Genomic DNA, 22964 nt, shown 5'->3' on the forward strand with positions numbered 1-22964 from the left:
CATTCGGGCGGTGCTTGGCGGTCGTCGTCATCGTCCTATTAGCCACTACCGATCCCCTTTTCGTGTATCTGTTGGTTTTGTCTAATTGGTTTCACCTCTGTGTTGTTTAGTTAATTAGTGTCTGTATTTAATGTAGGTTGTCCCGCCCTTGTTTTGTGCGGGAATGTTTATTTTGTCATTTCGTTTTGTCTGTCGGTGTTTGCTGTTTGTTATTCTCCGGTTTGTCTTTATCCTGTGTTGGATATATTCACCCTGTCTGTATTTGGGTTGACCGTTGTTTGTTTTTGTTCACCGGAGAATAAACTTTATATCGCTATCTGCTCTCTGCGCCTGATTCCACCCACCTTGATTAGACGTGACAGAATCCCGCACCACCCATGGAATCAGCAGGAGCAGCAGCGTCTCCTCTCCCATCGATGGAAGAGAGGGTCCTCCATCATACCAGCGTGCTTCACCGGATTGGTTCTGCTATGGACCAAATGATGGAGAGAATGGATCGATGGGAGAGGAGTGGCCTCCCCACATCATCTCTACCAACCCCTTCTCCAGCACCTCATGTTTCTGCGACCACATCTGGCTCTGGGGCTCTTTGGCTGACACTCCCACGGGAGTTTGACGGATCGGCGGCTGGGTGCCAGGGTTTCCTCCTTCAGCTGGAACTATACCTGGCTACCGTGCGTCCTGCTCCCTCTGGAGAGGAGAGCGTGTGCGCCTCGTCTCCTGCTTGACTGGGCGAGCCTCGAGTGGGCTAACGCAGTATGGAATGGTCCGGACTCGGCTAAGGATAATTACCCAGAGTTCACCCGCCGAATTCGAGCTGTTTTTGACCATCCACCCGAGGGTCGGGCGGCGGGTGAACGGCTGTTCCACCTGCGTCAGGAGACGAGGAGCGTACAGGATTTTGCCCTTGAGTTCAGGACTTTGGCAGCAGGAGCAGGATGGAACGACAGAGCCTTGATTGATCATTTTAGATGTAGTCTCAGGGAGGACGTCCGCAGGGAGCTGGCATGTCGGGACACCACATTCACACTGGATGGACTTATCGATCTGGCTATCCGTCTCGACAACCTGCTGGCTGCTTGCGGGCGTTCGGATCAGGTCCTGTCGTTTCCAATCCCCAGCCCCCTGTTCCTATCCCTATGGAATTAGGAGGTACGGCTTCAAGGGGGACCGGAGGAGGAGTGTCCTCCTGCACCAGTTGTGGTCGACGAGGGTACACGTCCGACCGGTGCTGGAGGAACTCGTCTAGGAGTCGGGAGGACAGGTGGAACACTGCTCGATCACCCCAGGTGAGTAAGCACCAAACTCATTCAGAGCTTCCTGTCGGTCAGGTGTTTGTATTGATTTCTTTCCCTGGTTTGTCCCCATCTCTACAGCATAAGGCGCTAGTCGATTCAGGCGCAGCTGGGAATTTTATGGATCGTGGGCTTGCGTTAAGGCTAAGGATTCCCCTGGTGTCGTTAGATCGACCTTTCCCCGTGCACTCCTTAGATAGCCGACCATTAGGGTCAGGAGTAATTAGGGAGGCTACGGTGCTGCTGGACATGGTAACGCAGGGTGATCATAAGGAGCAGATTAGCCTGTTCCTTATAGATTCACCTGCGTTTCCAGTGGTGTTGGGGGTTCCTGGTTAGCTCAACACAACCCGGTGATTTTCTGGCGACAGGGGGCTCTTAAGGGGTGGTCAGAGGAGTGTTCAGGTAGGTGCATAGGAGTTGCCGTTGGTGCGACTACGGTGGAGAGTCCAGACCAAGTTTCCACCGTGCGCATTCCCTCTGATTATGCCGATTTGGCTATCGCTTTCAGTAAAGGGAAGGCGACCCAATTACCACCTCATCATCGAGAAGACTGTGCGATAAACCTTCTGGAAAACGCTGCACTTCCTAGGAGTCACGTGTATCCATTGTCCCAGGAGGAGACAGTTGCGATGGAAACATATGTTTCCGAATCGCTGGGACAGGGGTACATTCAGCCCTCCATATCACCCGTCTCCTCAAGCTTCTTTTTTGTGAAGTAGAAGGATGGAGGTCTGCGTCCGTGTATTGATTATAGAGGTCTAAATGCCATCACAGTGGGGTTTAGTTACCCACTACCTCTCATCGCTACGGCAATGGAATCATTTCACGGGGCGCGATTCTTCACAAAACTGGACCTGAGGAGCGCGTATAATCTGGTACGTATCCGGGAAGGAGATGAGTGGAAAACCGCATTTAGTACTACTTCTGGTCATTATGAGTACTGCGTCATGCCATACTGGTTGAAGAATGCTCCAGCCATTTTTCAATCTTTCGTAGATGAGATTCTCCGAGAGCTGCTCGGGCAGGGAGTGGTAGTGTACATTGATGACATTTTGATCTATTCTGCCACACGCGCGGAGCATGTGTCTCTGGTGCGTAAGGTACTTGGGCGACTACTGGAGCATGACCTGTATTGCAAGGCGGAGAAATGTGAGTTTTTCAAACAGTCCGTTTCCTTCCTGGGGTATCGTATTTCCACCTCCGGGGTGGTGATGGAGGATGATCGCGTTACAGCCGTGCGTAATTGGCCGACTCCGACCACGGTGAAAGAAGTGCAGCGGTTTTTAGGGTTTGCCAATTACTACCGGAGGTTTATCCGGGGTTTTGGTCAGGTGGCTGCTCCCATCACCTCACTGCTGAAGGGAGGACCGGTGCGCTTGCGCTGGTCAGCAGAGGCGGGCAGAGCTTTCAGTCGTCTGAAGGAGCTGTTCACCAATGCGCCCGTGTTGGCGCATCCGGACCCCTCTTTAGCGTTCATAGTGGAGGTGGATGCGTCCGATGCTGGGGTTGGAGCTGTGCTGTCCCAACGTTCGGGCGTGCCATCCAAACTCCGCCCGTGTGCTTTCTTTTTGAGCAAGCTCAGCCCAGCGGAGCGAAACTATGATGTGGGGGACCGGGAGTTGTTAGCTGTAGTCAAGGCTCTGAAGGTGTGGAGACATTGTTTTGAGGGGGCTAAATACCCTTTTCTCATCTGGACTGACCATCGTAATCTCAAGTACATCCGGGCAGCTAAGAGACTAAATCCACGTCAGGCTAGATGGGTCATGTTTTTTACTAGGTTCCAGTTTACCCTCACATATCGGCCAGGCTCCCAAAACACTAAAGCTGACGCACTGTCTCGCCTCTATGATACCGAGGAACGGTCAGTAGAGCCAACTCCCATCATTCCACCGTCATGTCTCGTGGCACCGGTGATATGGGAGGTGGACGCTGAGATAGAGAGGGCCTCACGGTCAGAGCCGGCTCCTCCTAACTGTCCAGTTGGGACCAAGTAAGTGCCGAGGGTGGTCCGGGACAAGCTGATTAGGTGGGCTCATACTCTTCCCTCCTCGGGTCATCCTGGTATCAAGAGGACAGTGCAGAGTCTGAGAGGGAGATACTGGTGGCCCACACTGGCTAAAGATGTGAGATTTTATGTCTCCTCCTGCTCAGTGTGTGCTCAGAGCAAGGCTCCTCGGCACCTGCCTAGAGGGAAATTACAACCTCTCCCCGTTCCACAACGGCCGTGGACACATTTATCGGTGGATTTTCTTACCGACCTTCCCCCGTCCCAGGGAAGTACTACGATCCTGGTTGTTGTGGATCGGTTTTCTAAGTCCTGTCGTCTCATTCCGTTGCCCTGTCTTCCTACGGCCCTGCAGACTGCTGAGGCTTTGTTTACCCATGTCTTCCGGCACTATGGGGTGCCTGAGGATATCGTCTCTGATCGGGGTCCCCAATTCACGTCAAGAGTGTGGAGGGCGTTTATGGAGAGACTGGGGGTCTCGGTTAGCTTAACCTCAGGTTTTCACCCCGAGAGTAATGGGCAGGCGGAGCGCGTTAACCAGGATGTGGGCAGGTTTCTGCGGTCCTATTGTCGGGACCGGCCTGGTGAGTGGGCAAGGTATGTTCCATGGGCCGAACTAGCCCAGAACTCCTTACGCCACTCCTCTACTAACTTGTCTCCTTTTGAGTGTGTGTTAGGTTACCAGCCGGTCCTGGCTCCATGGCATCAGAGTCAGACCAAGGCTCCTGCGGTGGTGGAATGGGTACAGCGCTCCAAGGACACCTGGAAAGCCGTTCAGGACTCATTACGGTTAACGGGAGAACGGCAGAAGAGGAGCGCTGACCAGCACCGCAGTGAGACCCCGTGTTTGCACCGGGGGACAGGGTCTGGCTCTCGACCCGAAACCTGTCTCTCCGCCTGCCCTGTCGGAAGCTGGGGCCGCAGTGTGTAGGGCCGTTCAAAGTCCTGAGGAGAATAAACGAGGTGTGTTATAGGTTACAACTTCCTAGGTATTACCGTATTAACCCCTCGTTTCATGTGTCTCTCCTTAGGCCGGTGGTGGCTGGTCCCCTGCAAGAAGGTGAGGTGCCTGAGGTCCCTCCGCCCCCTCTGGACATCGAGGGGCCCCGGCGTATACAGTTCGAGGCATTCTAGATTCGAGACGCCGGGTGGGGGACTACAGTACCTCGTGGACTGGGAGGGGTACAGTCCGGAGGAGAGATGCTGGGTTCTGGTGAGGGATATTTTGGACCCTTCCCTCCTGAGAGATTTCCACCGCCTCCACCCGGATCGCCCAGCACCTCATCCTCCGGGTCGTCCTCGAGGACGGTGGCGGCACGCTGCGGGAGCCGCGCGTCAGGGGGGGGGGGGTACTGTCACGACTTCCGCCAAAGTTGGCTCTCCTGCCCATTCGGGCGGTGCTCGGCGGTTGTCGTCACCGTCCTTTTAGCCACTACCAATCCCCTTTTCGTGTATCTGTTGGTTTTGTCTAATTGGTTTCACCTGTGTGTTGTTTAGTTAATTAGTGTCTGTATTTAATGTAGGTTGTCCCGCCCTTGTTTTGTGCAGGATTGTTTATTTTGTCATTTCGTTTTGTCTGTCGGTGTTTGCTGTTTGTTATTCTCCGGTTAGTCTTTATCCTGTGTTGGATATATTCACCCTGTCTGTATTTGGGTTGACCGTTGTTTGTTTTTGTTCACCGGAGAATAAACTTTATATCGCTATCTGCTCTCTGCGCCTGATTCCACCCACCTTGATTAGACGTGACACATGCATAGTATTAATAGTAGCCCTCTGATTACAGTGAAGAGCAAGACGTGCCACTCTGTTCTGGGTCAGCTGCAGCTTAACTCGGTCTTTCTTTGCAGCATGTGACCATATGACTGGACAATAACCAAGATAAGATAAAACTAGGGCCCGCAGGACTTGCTTTGTGGATTGTCAAAAAGCAGAGCATCTCTTTATTATGGACAGACCTCTCCCCATATTTACAACTATTGAATCTACAGTATATGTTTTGACCATGACAGTTCACAATCTAAGGTAACACCAAGTAATTTAGTCTCCTCAACTTGTTCAACAGCCACACTATTCATTACCAGATTCAGCTGAGGTCTAGAAATTAGGGAATGATTTGTACCAAATACAATGCTCTTAGTTTTAGAGATGCTCAGGACCAGTTTATTACTGGCCACCCATTCCCAAACAAACTGCAACTTTGTTAATGGTTTCAGTGATTTCATTAGCTGTGGTTGCTGATGAGTATATGTTGGAATCATTAGCATACTGTACATGGACACATATGCTTTGTTTAATGCCAATGGCAGGTCATTGTTAAAAATAGAAAAGAATAGAGGGCCTTGAGAGCTGCCCTGCAGTACACCACGCTGTACATGTTTGACATTAGAGAAGCTTCCATCAAAGAAAACCCTCTGAGTTGAATTAGATAGACAGCTCTCAATCCACGATATGGCGGAGGTTGAAAAGCCATAATAAATCAGTTCTCAATAGCAGGTTATGGTCAATAATATCAAAAGCTGAACTGAAATCTAACAGTACAGCTCCCACAATCATCTTATTATCAATTTATTTCAACCAATCATCAGTCATTTGTGTCAGTTTAGTACATGTTAGTTCACTTCTCTATAAGCATGCTAAAAGTCTTCTGTTCATTTGTTTACAGAGAAGTAGCATTGTATTTGGTCAAACACATTTTTCCCAACTGTTTGCTAAGAGCTGGCAGAAAGGTCTGCTGTTAGAACCAGTAAAGGCTGTTTTACCCCTCTTGGGTAGCGGAATGACTTTGGCTTCCCTCCAGGCCCGAGGACAAACATTTTCCTCTAGGCTCAGATTAAAGATATGACTGATAGTGGCTAAAGAGTCATCTACCATCCTCACCAGCTTTCCATCTAAGTTATCAATGCCAGGAGGTTTGTCATTATAACAAGGGAAGGAGAGGAAAGGAGGAGGAGGGATGAAAAAGAGTAGAGATGAATAATTGGGAGAGAAAGAAAGAGAAATGGAAAGAGATTGTGAGATGGATACACTTACACACATACAACAATCCAGAGAGAAACGGAGAGTGGCCTAGTTGAGAGTTGAGGACCCATATGTTGCTCTGACTCAGCCCATGTCCAGGGAACCCTAGAGTGGGCAGAAGGAGCCTCTCTGTCCCCATGTCATGTGATGGGTTTGTACCACCTGGGGAGTGGGCTAGGACTGAACAATCTCCTCTCTCACGCCACTATCTCCTTACCATTCCTGCCTCTCTGGCTCTAGTAATAAGAGTTTACTCGTAAGGCACATACATGTTCCATCTGTTGTGCCACGTTCCCAGAGGTGGGGGGGTCATGTTAGAAGGGCCGGGGGGTGGAGGGGATGGGGGGGGGTTGAAGCACGAGGGTGGTTGAAGGACTATAGCAGCGTGCTGCAAGCACATGCAAAACCACAGTGAGAAAAGCAACAGCTCACCCCCACTCCCTCTCTCCTCATGCTACCCCCCTCAACCCCCCCATCCCCTTCCCCTCCTCACTTGTCTTCCCCAATGTCTCGTGAGGGAATGCTGAGGTCAATCTATGGTATGTGGGATGTGGGTTTTTTCTCTCCCCAAAAAAATAAACATGTGAAGCTGGAGGTCTGAGGATCTGCAGAGCTATCCGTCAGGGGGCGTTGTCGAAAGATAGGGAGCAGCTGTGACCTATTACTTTCCCGCTCCTTAACTTCTCCCATCTCCATCTCACCCCTCACTCGCTGGATCTTCAGAAACGTATATTGCTTTACAGACGTTGACAAAGTACTCAATGAATCTCTCAAACCCACACACTTAAACCCCTTTTCCTCATAATATTCCAATGACTGAATGCAGCCAATTCTGCTGGCAGGGGCTTTGTCAGTGACATAGCATTACTCTGCATAGCTTTCATACTCAACAGAGTTCTGGAACCTTTTTGAAGTTGCCGTAAATAAAAAACAGCACAAACCCCAAATAGTTCAAGATCCTAAACTGGAAAGTGTGTGCATTTGTTTGTGTGTCCAGGTGTGTGTGTTCTTTATGAGGCGTTAAGGGTTTGGGTGTACTGCTCTAACTTCCACTATATTGTCTAGCTCATTCTGCTATTGCTACAGTACCAGGGTCAGCTCGTTCTGCTATTGCTACAGTTCCAGGGTCAGCTCGTTCGGCTATTGCTACAGTTCCAGGGTCAGCTCATTCTGCTATTGCTACAGTTCCAGGGTCAGCTCGTTCTGCTATTGCTACAGTTCCAGGGGCAGCTCGTTCGGCTATTGCTACAGTTCTAGGGTCAGCTCGTTCTGCTATTGCTACAGTTCCAGGGTCAGCTCGTTCTGCTATTGCTACAGTTCCATGGTCTGCTTGTTCTGCTATTGCTACAGTTCCAGGGTCACCTCGTTCTGCTATTGCTACAGTTCCAGGGTCACCTCGTTCTGCTATTGATATAGTTCCAGGGTCAGCTCGTTCTGCTATTGCTACAGTTCCAGGGTCAGCTCGTTCTGCTATTGCTATAGTTCCAGGGTCAGCTCGTTCTGCTATTGCTACAGTTCCAGGGTCAGCTCGTTCTGCTATTGCTACAGTTCCAGGGTCAGCTCGTTCTGCTATTGCTACAGTTCCAGGGTCACCTCGTTCTGCTATTGCTACAGTTCCAGGGTCAGCTCGTTCTGCTATTGATATAGTTCCAGGGTCAGCTCGTTCTGCTATTGCTATAGTTCCAGGGTCAGCTCGTTCTGCTATTGCTACAGTTCCAGGGTCAGCTCATTCTGCTATTGCTACAGTTCCAGGGTCAGCTTGTTCTGCTATTGCTATAGTTCCAGGGTCAGCTCGTTCTGCTATTGCTATAGTTCTCAGGGTCTGCTCGTTCTGCTATTGCTACAGTTCCAGGGTCAGCAGCATTGTTTGCTAAGGTAGACAGGCAGAGAGAGAGAGAAAGGAAGGAATCATCTTCCCAGTCCAGGCTGAGGCTGGTTACATCTTGCCCTCTCCCCTGCCAGCTCCACTCAAAGGCCGTCTTTGTCTCAGCTTCTGGATCTGCAACAACTGCACAACGACAGGAATGTGCTGTGTGTTGTGTGTGTGTGTGTGTGTGTGTGTGTGTGTGTGTGTGTGTGTGTGTGTGTGTGTGTGTGTGTATCGCTATTTGTGGGTAAGCAATCCGTGTGTGTGTTGGTGTGTGTGTGTATTTTCCGTTGTGTGCGTGTTGTAGCTGTAATCAATGCAGTCTCTTTTGGATTCAGCTCATGCATCCCAGGCAGCGATTACTGGCTGGATGTTTGGCAGAGAGAGAGACCCTGCAGGAAGGCAGAGAGAGAGAGAGAGGCCTCTGGCAGGCGATCTGACGACTCCCTGGGTGTTAGGGGTTAATCATGCCTTTGTTGTGCATTGCCTGTGTGTCACTCTCCACTCCCTGGGTGGTGAGAAGGACAGGGTTTGCTCCCAGGCTGCAGCCTGATTACACTGCGACAGGGCCATTCTGGAGTAAATCCCCCATGTGTGTTTCGTATCAAGGGGGGACCATATACAGACAGACAGACAGACACACAGACACACACACACACACACTTTTTTTCACTCTAACCGTTTTGTGGTTTCGCTCACATCCTTTGAGGAGGCTATGGGGCGAGGGGCCAGGATGAGGGTGTTGCACGGCTCCTGGTATAATCACAGTAGGTGTCACAACTGTATTAGATAAAATGCCTCTGGGCCACGCTCTTCGCTCCCCAGGCTCCTGATATTTTCCTCAGTCCGCGTGAGATGTGTGAGTACACTGTCCAAGGACACGACATGGAGATCACACCTCACCTCAGGGAGAAGAAAAGGCTTACAGAACGCCAGTGAACGGAGCAGAACCACCGACTGAGCCAATAGGATTAAACCCTTCACGCGACCTTCACAGTTTGCTGTTTAGAAAAGAGCTTCATTTGAGTGAGAACGGCTCCCAGCCAAACACACTGAGGAGTGAGGCAGTGTGTCCACACATGCGGAGATGTGAGGCTGAATGCATGATGCATGGGCAGTGGTGGAAAAAGGACTCCATTGTCATACTTGAGTAAAAGTTAAAGATACCTTACAGTTTTTTCAATTGCTAACATGCATTGGTCAAAACTGAAGTCACACTGTCAAAACTCTTCACGCTGTCAACGCAACAGAAGTGTGTGCGGACCAAACTGTGAATCATTTTTCATTGCTTTCACACAAAATGCATTCAATGACCACATTCTCCGAAATCCAGGAACTCTTTTCTCATTTACACTCCACCATCCTGCTAAACTCTATATTCGCAGCACATGTTGTCAAATGCAACACACTGTTTCCAAAACGGTTAAAAACACATTCAAAACAGAACGAAGGCATTTCTGCAGTACCAGATTGGAACATATAGAAAATCTCAGCTGAATATTTCATCATTCCAAACACAGCTGATTGTAATTTCAGCTGAAAGCCTACCCAAGTGTCTTGTTCTCGATACCAAACAGACAAAGGAGGACGGCTTCGGAATTATTTCGTTTGGGAACATGGATCAAGGAAGATAGAGGTTGGTGGAGATAGAAGAGTGGCAGGGAGAGGGAGAACGTGTGGAGGACAAAGGAGAGGAAGACCAAGAGCGGTGGTCTCTGATGAGATAAGGGCCACAATTATTGACCCTGTTGTAAACCATGGTCTCTCTTTGAGAGAGGCCGGTTTAAGGGTGCAACCAAATCTGCAGCGTTCAACAGTTGCATCAATAGTACGAATTGTCCAGCAAAACAATTGGTGAAATGTTCATTCTTCAATGATAATTGAACTACATACTACAGTACAATACAGTATGTTCACATTTTTACATGTACTGACCTTTAGAAATATATGGATTGTTTAGTGTTTTTCAGTAGGATCCAAAGGTTGCCTCCCACAGGAGGGAGAGGCAGAATATTATCAGATGTGCAGGAAATTGATATTGTTGACATTGTAATTGGCAACAATACAATACAACTGGGGGGAATTTGGGACAGCGTGCTGCCAGAATAATATCACTTTGGGGAATGTGAATACGGTCAGCACGACGACAATTGCCAGAGTCCTAGAGCAACATGAAACAGGGTACATACACAGCTATGCATAATGTAAAATACTATAAAACTGTGTATTTACTATATTGTAGAGAGTAATGGAGATGGAAGCCAGGCAAACCTCACATACATCTTTGTGGATGAAGCTGGATTCAACAGGGGAGGAAATGTGATTGGACAGAGAGCAACCGTGGATGTCCCAGGCCAGAGAGGAGTGAGCATCACAATGTGTGCAGCACTGTCCAATGATGGTTTGCTGTTACAAACCACTCATTGGCCCCTACTATACAGAGAGGCTCATTTCCTTTCTGGATGACCTGTATAATGGACTTGTGCCACCAGAGGAGAGAGGGACAAGATGCTCCCCTACCTTCGTTGTTGTGTGGAATAATGTGGCCTTCCACCACTCTGCTGCAGTCAGACTGGTTTGATACACATCCCAGGATGTCAGTGCTATTCCTGCCTCCATACTCCCCCTTCCTAAACCACATATGGGAGATTTTCTCTGTGTGGAGGTGGAAGGTTTATGACCACCATCCACATGACCAGATGTCATTACTGGATGCCATGAATGCAGGGTGTGGAGACACTTCTCCTGAAGACTGCCAGCGTGTGGAGACACTTCTCCTGAAGACTGCCAGCGTGTGGAGACACTTCTCCTGAAGACTGCCAGGGTGTGGAGACACTTCTCCAGAAGACTGCCAGCGTGTGGAGACACTTCTCCTGAAGACTGCCAGGGTGTGGATACACTTCTCCTGAAGACTGCCAGCGTGTGGAGACACTTCTCCTGAAGTGTTTTGGTGGTTTGAGTGAGTTTTGGAGGTGAGATGAACTGTTTGGCCAAGATGTTTGGCCAAGATGCATGTTGCTAATGCAGACTGTGTGAAGAGTTTTGAAAAAGTTGCTTCCGTATTGACCGACGTTAGGTTAGCAACGGACAAACTTTAATAGAAAATGACTCAAGTACAAGTGAATGTCGCCCAGTAAAATACTACTTGAGTAAAAGTCTAAAAGTATTTTGGTTTTAAATATACACACATAAAATGAATCTAACTTAGCGACAACCGAGATCACACCAATGTAACATATTCAGAACGCTACTATCAGAACCTATTTCGTTATAAAGACTAAGATTTTGTTGTTATATTGTATATTCTTTGTGTGTACTCAAACAAGAAAGGAACACAAATGCAGAAATGCATGTTTTATATTTCAACATGACTCGATACATGTCAATTAGCATACTGTAAGCACACATGCAGTAAAAATTAAAACATACAGTAAATATATTTTGCATACGCAAAGGAAGACAAATAGTCATATTGGTACTACATATTTGTATGTTACATCAATTGTATGGATCTCTCCTCTGGCTGAAAAAGAGTGTAATGTAGGGTGTTCAGGAAATGAAGGAGGTGGGCAGTGTTATAGGGTCCAAGGCAGTGGAGGACCCCATTGTGGAACATCAATGAGTCTCTGTTTGAAGATAAGTAATACTACTACATTGCTTACTTACACATATTCGTACCGTTTATCCTTCGCTCTTTGGTAATTCCTTTCAAATGGGATTCTGTAGATTTGCTTCATCCGGAGAGGGTGTTTCTTAAGGATGTGGGTTATGGTGATAAGCTCACTCTGGTGTTATGGAAGATGGCAGGTTTTTCAATCATCTGTTGTGGGATTTCTTGCAGTCTTATGGCATTATTTCCACCGACCATTTGCTTAATGGCAGCCTCCTGTTAGTCTGTACATAGATGTGTTCTACCACCACGTGGTGGTCATCATTCAGTTCTACAAAAACAAAATAGCATACAGTACAGTAAACACTGCAGTAATACAGTATACAAGATAAACATCTTAGAAAATAGCATAGCTCCCAATTTCATACATACAGTAATACATGAAACATTTCCTTTGCTTCCCCTTCCAGTATGTATTGGAATCTACAGTTTATACAAAGCTTTACGTTGTTCTACTGTCAAGTAGTAAAAGTAGTAGAGAGGTCCAATGTCCGCAGTACGTACCTATTCTCATTTGGGAACTGTCCGGCTGATGGACGCTACCGTGAAGCGGCTGAGATTGGGCTGCATTCTCTGCTCAGCCTCTCTCAAGGTCAGACCATGTTTGACCACATGGTCCACCACAGTCGCCGGAATTTCATCAGAGATCACTCTCCTTGTTCCTGGTCTATCTCCACCTCCACCTCCCCCTCCACCTCTCTCTGCCAAGTTTGCTTCCATTGTTCTCCAAACACAGGAGTGCTCACCTGTAGCCTTTTAATCCATACCAAATGTCTGATTGCAAAGTGAACATTTACGCAATTAGTGTTTGCACATGTACAGAGTGAAAGTAATCAATTGGTAATTGAGCATAGCATGTGGAACAGTGTTGCTTTTCATTTTCACACAAGAGATTTTAGTTGTGAAAGGTGTGCCAAAGGTAGAGAATTTGTGTGTGTTGTGTTTTGCTTAAAACCTGTTGTCCACCCCCCCCCCCCGGCACAGGGAGGGCAGAAATATTTAACCTCCACACATTAACAAGTCCAAAAGCTCAAATGAAAGATAAACACTTGTTCATCTACACAGTGAGTCAGATTTTTTAAATGTTTTACGGTGAGAACATAGCACATATTTTTGTTAGACCACCACCAAAATAAAGGCAATAGGCAGCCATTTTGTAGAACAAAAGATACAATCACAAAAGCAGGATTAAAAGAAAAATCATTCACTAACCTCTTGAAAATCTTCATCAGATGACAGTCATATGACATGTTACACAGTACATTTATGTTTTGTTCGATAATATGCATTTTATATCCGTAAATCTCGGTTTACATTGACGCTATGTTCAGAAAATTCTCCAAAATGTCCGGAGAAATTATAGAAAGCTACGCCAGATAACAGAAATTCTCATCATAAACTTTGACTAAAGATACATGTTCTACATATAATTAAAAATATTCTTAATGCAATTTCACATTTTTTTTAACGTTGCGGAATTAGCCTACCATGCAATAATCTGAGACGGCGCTCAGGCGTAACAATATTTCTCCTCTATGTTGGAGTCAACAGAAATACAAAATTACAACATAAATATTCCCTTACCTTTGATGGTCTTCGATCAGAATGTAGTGGAAGGAGTCCTACTTCAACAATACATCGTTTTGTTTCATAATGTTCAATTCTAGTGTCCATGTAGTAGCATCTGCTAACACTTTCAGCTCAAATGCCCAAAAAATGACTTCTGGTCTAGAATAATTGTGCATCAAAACTTACAAATTACATATTACAGGTCGACGAAACTGGCCAAACTAAGTGCAGAATCAATCTTCAGGATGTTATAATCATACAGATCGAATATCATTCCAACCGGGACTTCCATGTTCATCTGAGGCTGATTGGAACAAAGGAAGCACTCTTTCCCAAGCGCGCCTTTCACGCACATGATAATCTTTGCGACACTTACAACTTTTCACCCCATTAGGTCAAAGTTAACAGCATATGCTCCATTCCACGTTCTACTGAATGTGGACATCTACTGGAAGACATAGGAAGTGGTTCCAGATCCATAATTTGTTGGGAAGGGAGGGGGCGATGACATCAAAGTTGCCCCAACTTTCAGGATTCCAAAACTAGTTTAGAAGATTGCTGCCCTGTGAGTTCTGTTATACTCACAGACATAATTCAAACGTTTTAGAAGCTTCAGAGTGTTTTCTATCCAATAATAATAATATGCATATATTTAGGACGGATTTTGATGCAGTTCACTATGGGCACGCAATTCATCCAAAGGGGAAATACCGCTCCCTATCCTTAAGAAGTTCATTGTAGAATTGCAATCTGAGTGTATAGCAAAACATGTGCCAGTAGTATTGCAGAGTCGGTGTATGGTTCTGCTGAATGAGTTACAAGTTTGGGTCATTGTGTCTCATGGGCCAGTTTTAGAATGTAAACAATTGGGAAAAACTGTAAGTAAACCAGACAGTACACCTTTTAGTAGTTTAGTCCGCCAGATCAGTGGCAGTAGGGATGACCAGGGATGTTCTCTTGAGAAGTGTGTGAATTTGACAATTTTCCTGTCTAAATGTAGCGAGTACTTTTAGGTATCAATGAAAATGTATGGTGTTAAAAGTACATTATTTTCTTTAGGAATGCAGAGAAGCAAAAGTTTGCAAAATATATACCCCTGTGCCTATATTTTTCTTCCATCGATGTAAATTGGGACAAGGGTTCGGGCTTTCTGCTTATTTCACTATATTAGTCCTACAGACTTCTACAGTCTTGATATCGGCGTCATCGATATATAGTGAAACATTTAAGGAAATAAAACAGCAAGCTCAGCACACTGAGGTATGATGGGTCACACTTCTCGTGTTCTGTGCTATTGAAGCACCAGAGTTTGAAGGAGCGAGTGGCGCTGTAAAACCTCAACGCCCTCTCTCCTCTCGCTGATGAAATCTAACAGAGGTTGCAAGTCGCTTGATGAAACAGTTGGATGTTTTCTGACCTCCGTTCTGTTCTGTGCACCTGCTCGTGGTGTTGTGATTTGGAGAAATGCTCCGGTATTCATTGCGTACACCGTCACACTGACTGTGGTCCTTCTTGTTTAGATGTTTACAGGTGATCTGAATACCTGGGGACTCATTTATCACCCGTGTGTACATTTCTCACACATTTCTGGCATATGTGGAGTTTATAGGATTTGCGTGCACAACAAGTCATTGGGATTTATCAAACTGCAACACACAACATATAGGCATGTGTTCATTGTTACATCAGAGCCATAATATATTTCTGCGCTCGTGAACAAGTTTTTTTTTTGTTCACCTTTATTTAACCAGGTAGGCTAGTTGAGAACAAGTTCTCATTTGCAACTGCAACCTGGCCAAGATAAAGCTTAGCAGTGTGAACAGACAACACAGAGTTACACATGGAGTAAACAATTAACAAGTCATTAACACAGTACAAAAAAGGGGAGTCTATATACATTGTGTGCAAAAGGCATGAGGAGGTAGGCGAATAATTACAATTTTGCAGATTAGCACTGGAGTGATAAATGATCAGATGGTCATGTACAGGTGTGCAAAAGAGCAGAAAAGTAAATAAATAAAAACAGTGTGGGGATGAGGTAGGTGAAAATGGGTGGGCTATTTACCAATAGACTATGTACAGCTGCAGCGATCGGTTAGCTGCTCAGATAGCACATGTTTGAAGTTGGTGAGGGAGATAAAAGTCTCCAACTTCAGGGATTTTTGCAATTCGTTCCAGTCACAGGCAGCAGAGTACTGGAACGAAAGGCGGCCAAATGAGGTGTTGGCTTTAGGGATGATCAGTGAGATACACCTGCTGGAGCGCGTGCTACGGATGGGTGTTGCCATCGTAACCAGTGAACTGAGATAAGGTGGAGCTTTACCTAGCATGGACTTGTAGATGACCTGGAGCCAGTGGGTCTGGCGACGAATATGTAGTGAGGGCCAGCCGACTAGAGCATACAAGTCGCAGTGGTGGGTGGTATAAGGTGCTTTAATGACAAAACGGATGGCACTGTGATAAACTGCATCCAGTTTGCTGAGTAGAGTGTTGGAGGCAATTTTGTAGATGACATCGCCAAAGTCGAGGATCGGTAGGATAGTCAGTTTTACTAGGGTAAGTTTGGCAGCGTGAGTGAAGGAGGCTTTGTTGCGGAATAGAAAGCCGACTCTTGATTTGATTTTTGATTGGAGATGTTTGATATGAGTCTGGAAGGAGAGTTTACAGTCTAGCCAGACACCTAGGTACTTATAGGTGTCCACATATTCAAGGTCAGAACCGTCCAGGGTGGTGATGCTCGACGGGCATGCGGGTGCAGGCAGCAATCGGTTGAAAAGCATGCATTTGGTTTTACTAGCGTTTAAGAGCAGTTGGAGGCCACGGAAGGAGTGTTGTATGGCATTGAAGCTCGTTTGGAGGTTAGATAGCACAGTGTCCAAGGACGGGCCGGAAGTATAAAGAATGGTGTCGTCTGCGTAGAGGTGGATCAGGGAATCGCCCGCAGCAAGAGCAACATCATTGATATGTATAGAGAAAAGAGTCGGCCCGAGAATTGAACCCTGTGGCACCCCCATAGAGACTGCCAGAGGACCGGACAGCAAGTGTTACACCCCGCCTGGAAAATACCCTCTATTCACATTTTATGGGAACAAAAACACATACCTATACAGAAGTGTGAGCAGAATATTTCTCATCTTTTGCAGTGACACCTATTTCGAGTGCCAATCACTGGCCGTGCATTCTGCAAGATTGGACAATTTATGTAAAAGACAAATTGTTGTTCAATATTTTATTCATCAATAGATGATTGTGTTTCTATCGCCTGCCTCGGTATAGGCTCTGAGATTAAATAGGCTGTGATGTCGCATTCCTATCGCACAGCAATACTGTAGCCTACCCTATGAAATATTATAGGGCTACCGGTCTATTTACTTTCGAACATGGTTGACTATTGAATTAGTGATCGATAAATGGTGGGCTAATATTAGTTGTGTAGCAGAATAACCCAGTCATGTCAGAAAAGGAGAGACATGCCCTGCAATATGATTATGATTTAGGCCTATACAATAAAAGTACAAGAAATATATTAGACGACATGCTGCTAAGGAATCTCCTTACCAACAGTAATGCATATGTTTTATCATTAGGCATATGTTTTAATTATAATTCCTGTGCACCAAAAACTCATTATATGAGTGTTGCATGGAGGTACTCACAATTTCCCATCAAGGTCAACATTTATAAATACCAACCTTTGCTGGAAACCTGCCACACCTAAGGTTTAGTCTTTTTTGTCGGAAAGCACCTTTGATTAATGAAGCCCCTGCACTGTCCAGAGTCACATCGTATCAAGGCATATGTTTTAATATGGTTCATTTAGTGACATTTTGGGGGATCTTTGCCATCAGTCTTTTTGACAAATTGCCTGGTATCATATGTCAGGATGGAAAGTTGCAGATTGCACATGTGACTTATTAAGTTGGGACAGATTTTAATGTCATTTTCATATCTGCTTATTGCCCCTGGAATGGAATTACCTACTTGGTGATCAGAATTGAGTCGGTCATGGCAGAAAAATGACAATCACCAATGACAATATGAGTCACATGACCAAAATGTCGCTGTCCAGTTGAATTACTTTCAGTATAGACTTTAATCATTACGCTGGATGGAGAAATGGGATGAACTATTTCCGTTCGTCTCTTTTAGGAATGTAACTGGGCTTCTCTCACTGCTTTTAACAACGGACACACTTCTAAGGGTTTCGCGTTGTCACTCCACCAAAAGTATCCCAACAAAAGATGAAATGCTCTTAACACTAAGCTATTGTGCATACAAGTCAAGGCCTTTTTCTAGGTTCCTAGATATCTGAGAATTGGACATGGCCTCTACAGCATTGACTGTCCCAGATGTTCTGAGGTCAATGATTCATGGATGAATAGGTACTCTATACATATCATCCCTGACATATGATACTCTGCTCATAACCTGGACCGGTGGTTAATGATGGACTAATACGAATGGCGTGATTAGTGACTTTCCTCTTTTTGCATACTGTGCTCCAGGGTAATGAATTTGTTTTCGGCGCATGGACCAACGTCATCAGGTTGGAGAGAGATTTCAGTTTACAAAGCACTGGCTCTTCAGACTCAAACATAACCTCAATCCAATGAGAGCAAACAGAGAGAACTAGTTCAATTGAGGTATGGATTTTTCTAGCTTGTGCAAATATAACGATTGTTACAGACCATCATGCATTTTGTTCTTCTATACTGATTACTTTTTGTTGTTTTTCAAATCTCTTTTGTATCTTTTCGCAGTGTCAACTGAAAACACTGGGATACCAAAGAGATTAATTACTCTACATCAAATAACTCTACCACTGCTTCCACTTCTTATGAGGAGGACCGAGGGTCAACTTTGATAGCTTGCTACTACTATAATTGATGTGATTAACCTTTCCAGCGCAGGCGTTCTGCTAGTGGAGCCCCTCGACAACATTCCGCTGAAAAGGCAGGGCGCAAAATTCAAAAATGTTTTTGGGGAAATATGTAACATTCACACATTAACAAGTCCAATACAGCAAATGAAAGAAACGTATTGTTAACTTGTTATGGCTGCAATCCCGATATCGGGATAAGTGTCATCAACAACCGCTGAAAAGCATAGCGCTACATACAATAAATATTACTATAAATATTTATGTTCATGAAATCACAAGTGCAATATAGGAAAACACAGCTTAGCCTTTTGTTAATCCACCTGTCGTGTCAGATTTTGAAATCATGCTAAGTTTATCAATCGCACAATAAAACAATAAGTACACTTAGCATCAGGTAGCTCGGTCACGAAAATCAGAAAAGCAATCAAATTAATCATTTACCTTTGATGATCTTTGGATTTTTTCACTCACAAGACTCCCAGTTACACAACAAATATTCCTTTTGTTCCATAAAGATGATTTTTATATCAAAAAAGAACTCTGTTTGTTTGTCACGTTATATGTTCAGAAATCCACAGGAAAGAGCGGTCACGACAACACAGACAAAATATTCCAAATAGTTTTCCATCATGTCCACAGAAACATGTCAAACATTTTTTATTATCAATCCTCAGGTTGTTTTTAAAATATTTAATCAATAAAATATCAACCGCAAATGTCTTTCACAGTAGGAGAGGGGAAAACAATGGCTGTCCAAATTCTGTTGCGCAAACAAAACTCAGATGACCACTTGACGCGATGTTATCGTTCTGGCTCATTTTTCAAAATAAAAGTCTGAAACTATGTCTGAAGACTTTTGACACCTTGAGGAAGCGATAGGAAAAGGAATCTAGTTCATATCCCTTTAAATCCAGCAAAGGGAGACTATGGAACATGGAGTTTTCAAAATAGAGGCCACTTCCTGTTTTGATTTTCCTCAGGGTTTCACCTGCAATACCAGTTCTGTTATACTCACAGACAATATTTTGACCATTTTGGAAACGTTAGAGTGTTTTCTATCCAATACTAATAATAATATGCATATATTAGCAACTGAGACCGAGGAGCTGGCCGCTTACAATGGGCACCTTTTCATCCAAGCTACTCAATACCGCCCCTGCAGCCATATGAAGTTAATGCAAACGCTGTCTCAGATTTCCGAAAAAGCACACCATGCTATAATCTGAGTACGGAGTTTAGAGACCAAAACAAGCCATACAGATATCCGCCATGTTGTGGAGTCAACAGAAGTCAGAAATAGCATTATAAATATTCATTTACCTTTGATGATCTTCATCAGATTGCACTCCCAGTAATCCCAGTTCCACAATAAATGTTTGTTTTGTTCGATGAAGTCCATAATTTATGTCCAAATACCTCCTTTTTGTTTGCGGCTGTTGTGTCTTTACTATCATTATATTGAAGACATAGTTTTTGTCAAAGATTCTCTTCAATTAGTATTACGTGATCAACTGATTAATAATCATGTAACTGTAATTAACTTGGAAGTCGGGGCACCAAGGAAAAATATTCAGATTACAAAGTTATCATTTCCTAAAATAACTTTTCAGATATTTTATCTGATCAATTAGTCTTCGAATTAATGAATTATTTACTTTACCTAACGTTAGTCTCATTCCAAATTGCTGGTTATCTGCACAAACCCAGCCTTCACTATGAGTCATCCATACATCAATTGTCTTAAATCATTTATTTTTTACTAACTAAGTAATGTACAGACATGCATCAACAAACAGTAAATATGGTTACATGAAATGATAGGAGAATGTGCCCTAGTGGTCTAAACCGGCATAGCGTCTTGTTAGACAAAAGAGGAAGTGGGGGTCGACTAAGAAGTCACTACAGATGAAAAGTACAAAAATTCCATTACAGGTCATAGAAACATGTCAAACAATGTATAGAATCAATCTTTAGGATGTTTTTTAACATTAATCTTCAACAATGTTTCAATTCCATTGTCTTTAGAAATGCAATGGAACGCAGCTACCTCTGCTCATGGCACTCTATCAGACCTCTTACTCAATCAGCTCTCATTCTCTCCTCCTTCACAGTAGAAGCCTCAAACAAGCTTCTAAAGACTGTTGACATCGAATGGAAGCCTTATGAAGTGCAATCGGGCCAAATGTTCACTGTATCTTGGATAGGCAAAGAGTTGAAAAACTACAAACCTCAGATTTGCCTGCCATATGAGTTCTGTTATACTCCCAGACATCATTCCAACAGTTTTAGAAACTTCAGCATGTTTTCTATCCAAATATACTATAATATGCATATCTTAGCTTCTGGACCTGAGTAGCAGGCAGTTTACTCTGGGCACCTTATTCATCCAAGCTACTCAATACTGCCCCCAAGCCATAAGAAGTTAAATAAATCTATACAAAATTACCCGATTTAGTAATTTAAAATTGCTATTATACATTTTGTACATACAAATTATACCCATACACAAAAAAACATTATGTGTCAGAGGAAACACCATACAAAACCTCCCCTAACTCAGATGACGCTGGGCCAATTGTGCATTGCCTCATGGGTCTCCCGGTCTCAGCCCGCACGAGTCTCAAACCAGCATCTGTAGCAAAAGAGTTCTCACTGTGATGCAGTGTCTTAGACTGCTGCGCCACTCAGGAGGCTCCAACCACAAAGTTTATAAAAGCTCTTAAGGATCCATCCCCTTTTTTTCAATTTTCGCCCAAATCTAACTGCCTGTATCTCAGGCCCTGAAGCAAGGATATGCATATTCTTGGTACCATTTTAAAGGAAACACTTTGAAGTTTGTGGAAATGTGACACAAAGATGGTAAAAGATAATAATAACATAAAAATAATAATAACATAAAAATGTTTAGTAAAAAAAGTGTACCATCATCTTTGAAATGCAAGACAATGGCCATAATGTATTATTCCACTAGATGGCAGCAGTGTATGTGCAAAGTTTTAGACTGATCCAATGAACCACTGCATTTGTGTTCAACATTTTGTATCAAGACTGCCCAAATTTGCCTCATTTGTTTATTAATAACTTTTCATGTTCAAAATTGTGCACACTCCTTAAACAATAGCATGGTATTATTTCATTGTAATAGCTACTGTAAATTGGACAGTGCAGATAGATCAACAAGCATTTAAGCTTTCTGCCAGCATCAGATATGTCTTTGTCCTGGGAAATGTTCTTGTTACTTACAACCTCATGCTAATCACATTAGCCTATGTTAGGTCAACCGTCCCGTGGAAGGGACACCAGTCCCGAAGAAGTTGCTCATCAATTGCCTAGCACAAAGTATCAAAATACTAAAATATTACACAGGACTCTTAAAGAATTTAATTGAAATGTTAATTATATTTTTTGATCACAGAAACAACAAGAAAATATGGAAAAATAAATAATGAAATGTTATTTATATAAAGCAGCTTGTGTAATCATCTGCCAGAGAGTAGCCCCAATCGGTCTGAGCCCCAAGTAATACATATGGGCCAGATAACTCTCAACAGAATCAGCCTGAGCACCAAGTAATATATACATTTGGGCCAGATAACTCAGATAACATCCTAGCCATAAGTAATTCTACTGAAGGAGGCCCAGATTCGGGCAACATGACGTAGGCCGAGTCTGACTCTCAGCCGAGTGCCCCGACTCTCAGCAGGAATCAGCCCAGATCCACTGTGCTAGCTGGGTAATTATCTACCTAGAGCAGGACACTGTAACTGAGTCAAAAAAAATTTAATTAGAGTTCATATAAAACTTAAGGGTATAAACAATTTGACAAAATTACAAATTATAATATGTGCATTTATACTTGGTGATTTGTAAGTGGTGTATCATTTCTAAATATTCAATATTGTAAAATAATATAAAGTTTGTGTATTTTACTCTACCTAGTTTGAAAGTTTGATGTTTTTCTTGGGATATTTATACTCAAAAAATACACTGGGTATAGAAAACGTTAACCTTTTGCGTGGAGGGGGCAGTATTTTAGTTTTGGGCTAAAAAATGTACCCATTTAAAACGGCCTATTTCTCAGCCCCAGAAACTAGAATATGCATATAATTGTCATATTAGGATAGAAAACACTCTAAAGTTTCCAAAACTGTAAAAATATTGTAAAACCAAAACTGTAAAAATACTGATATTGCAGGCGGAAACCTGAGGAAAATCCAACAGGAGGTGCCTCTTATTTTGAAACCTCTCTGTTCCTATGCATGCCTATCCTCCATTTAAAGGGATATCAACCAAATTCCTTTTTCTATGGCTTCCCTAAGGTGTCAACAGTCTTTATACATAGTTTCAGGCTTTTGTTTTGAAAAATGAGCATGGAAGATCACATTGCGTAAGTGGATAGGTGGGGGCTCTCAGAGTGAGTTTTGCGCTATAGAGTAAAGTGGCCATTGTTTCTCGGGGTGTTTTTGAAAAACCTACACACCCGTTTGATATATTATCGAATATATCTTTTAAAAACAACCTGAGGATTGATTATAAAAACGTTTGACATGTTTCTGTGGACATTATGGATATTATTTGGAATATACGTCTGCGTTGTCGTGACCGCTCTTTCCTGTGGATTTCTGAACATAACTTCGACAAACAAACTGAGGTAT

Source organism: Oncorhynchus masou, chromosome 9, assembly GCF_036934945.1.
Source record: "Oncorhynchus masou masou isolate Uvic2021 chromosome 9, UVic_Omas_1.1, whole genome shotgun sequence".
Lineage (NCBI taxonomy): Eukaryota > Metazoa > Chordata > Actinopteri > Salmoniformes > Salmonidae > Oncorhynchus > Oncorhynchus masou.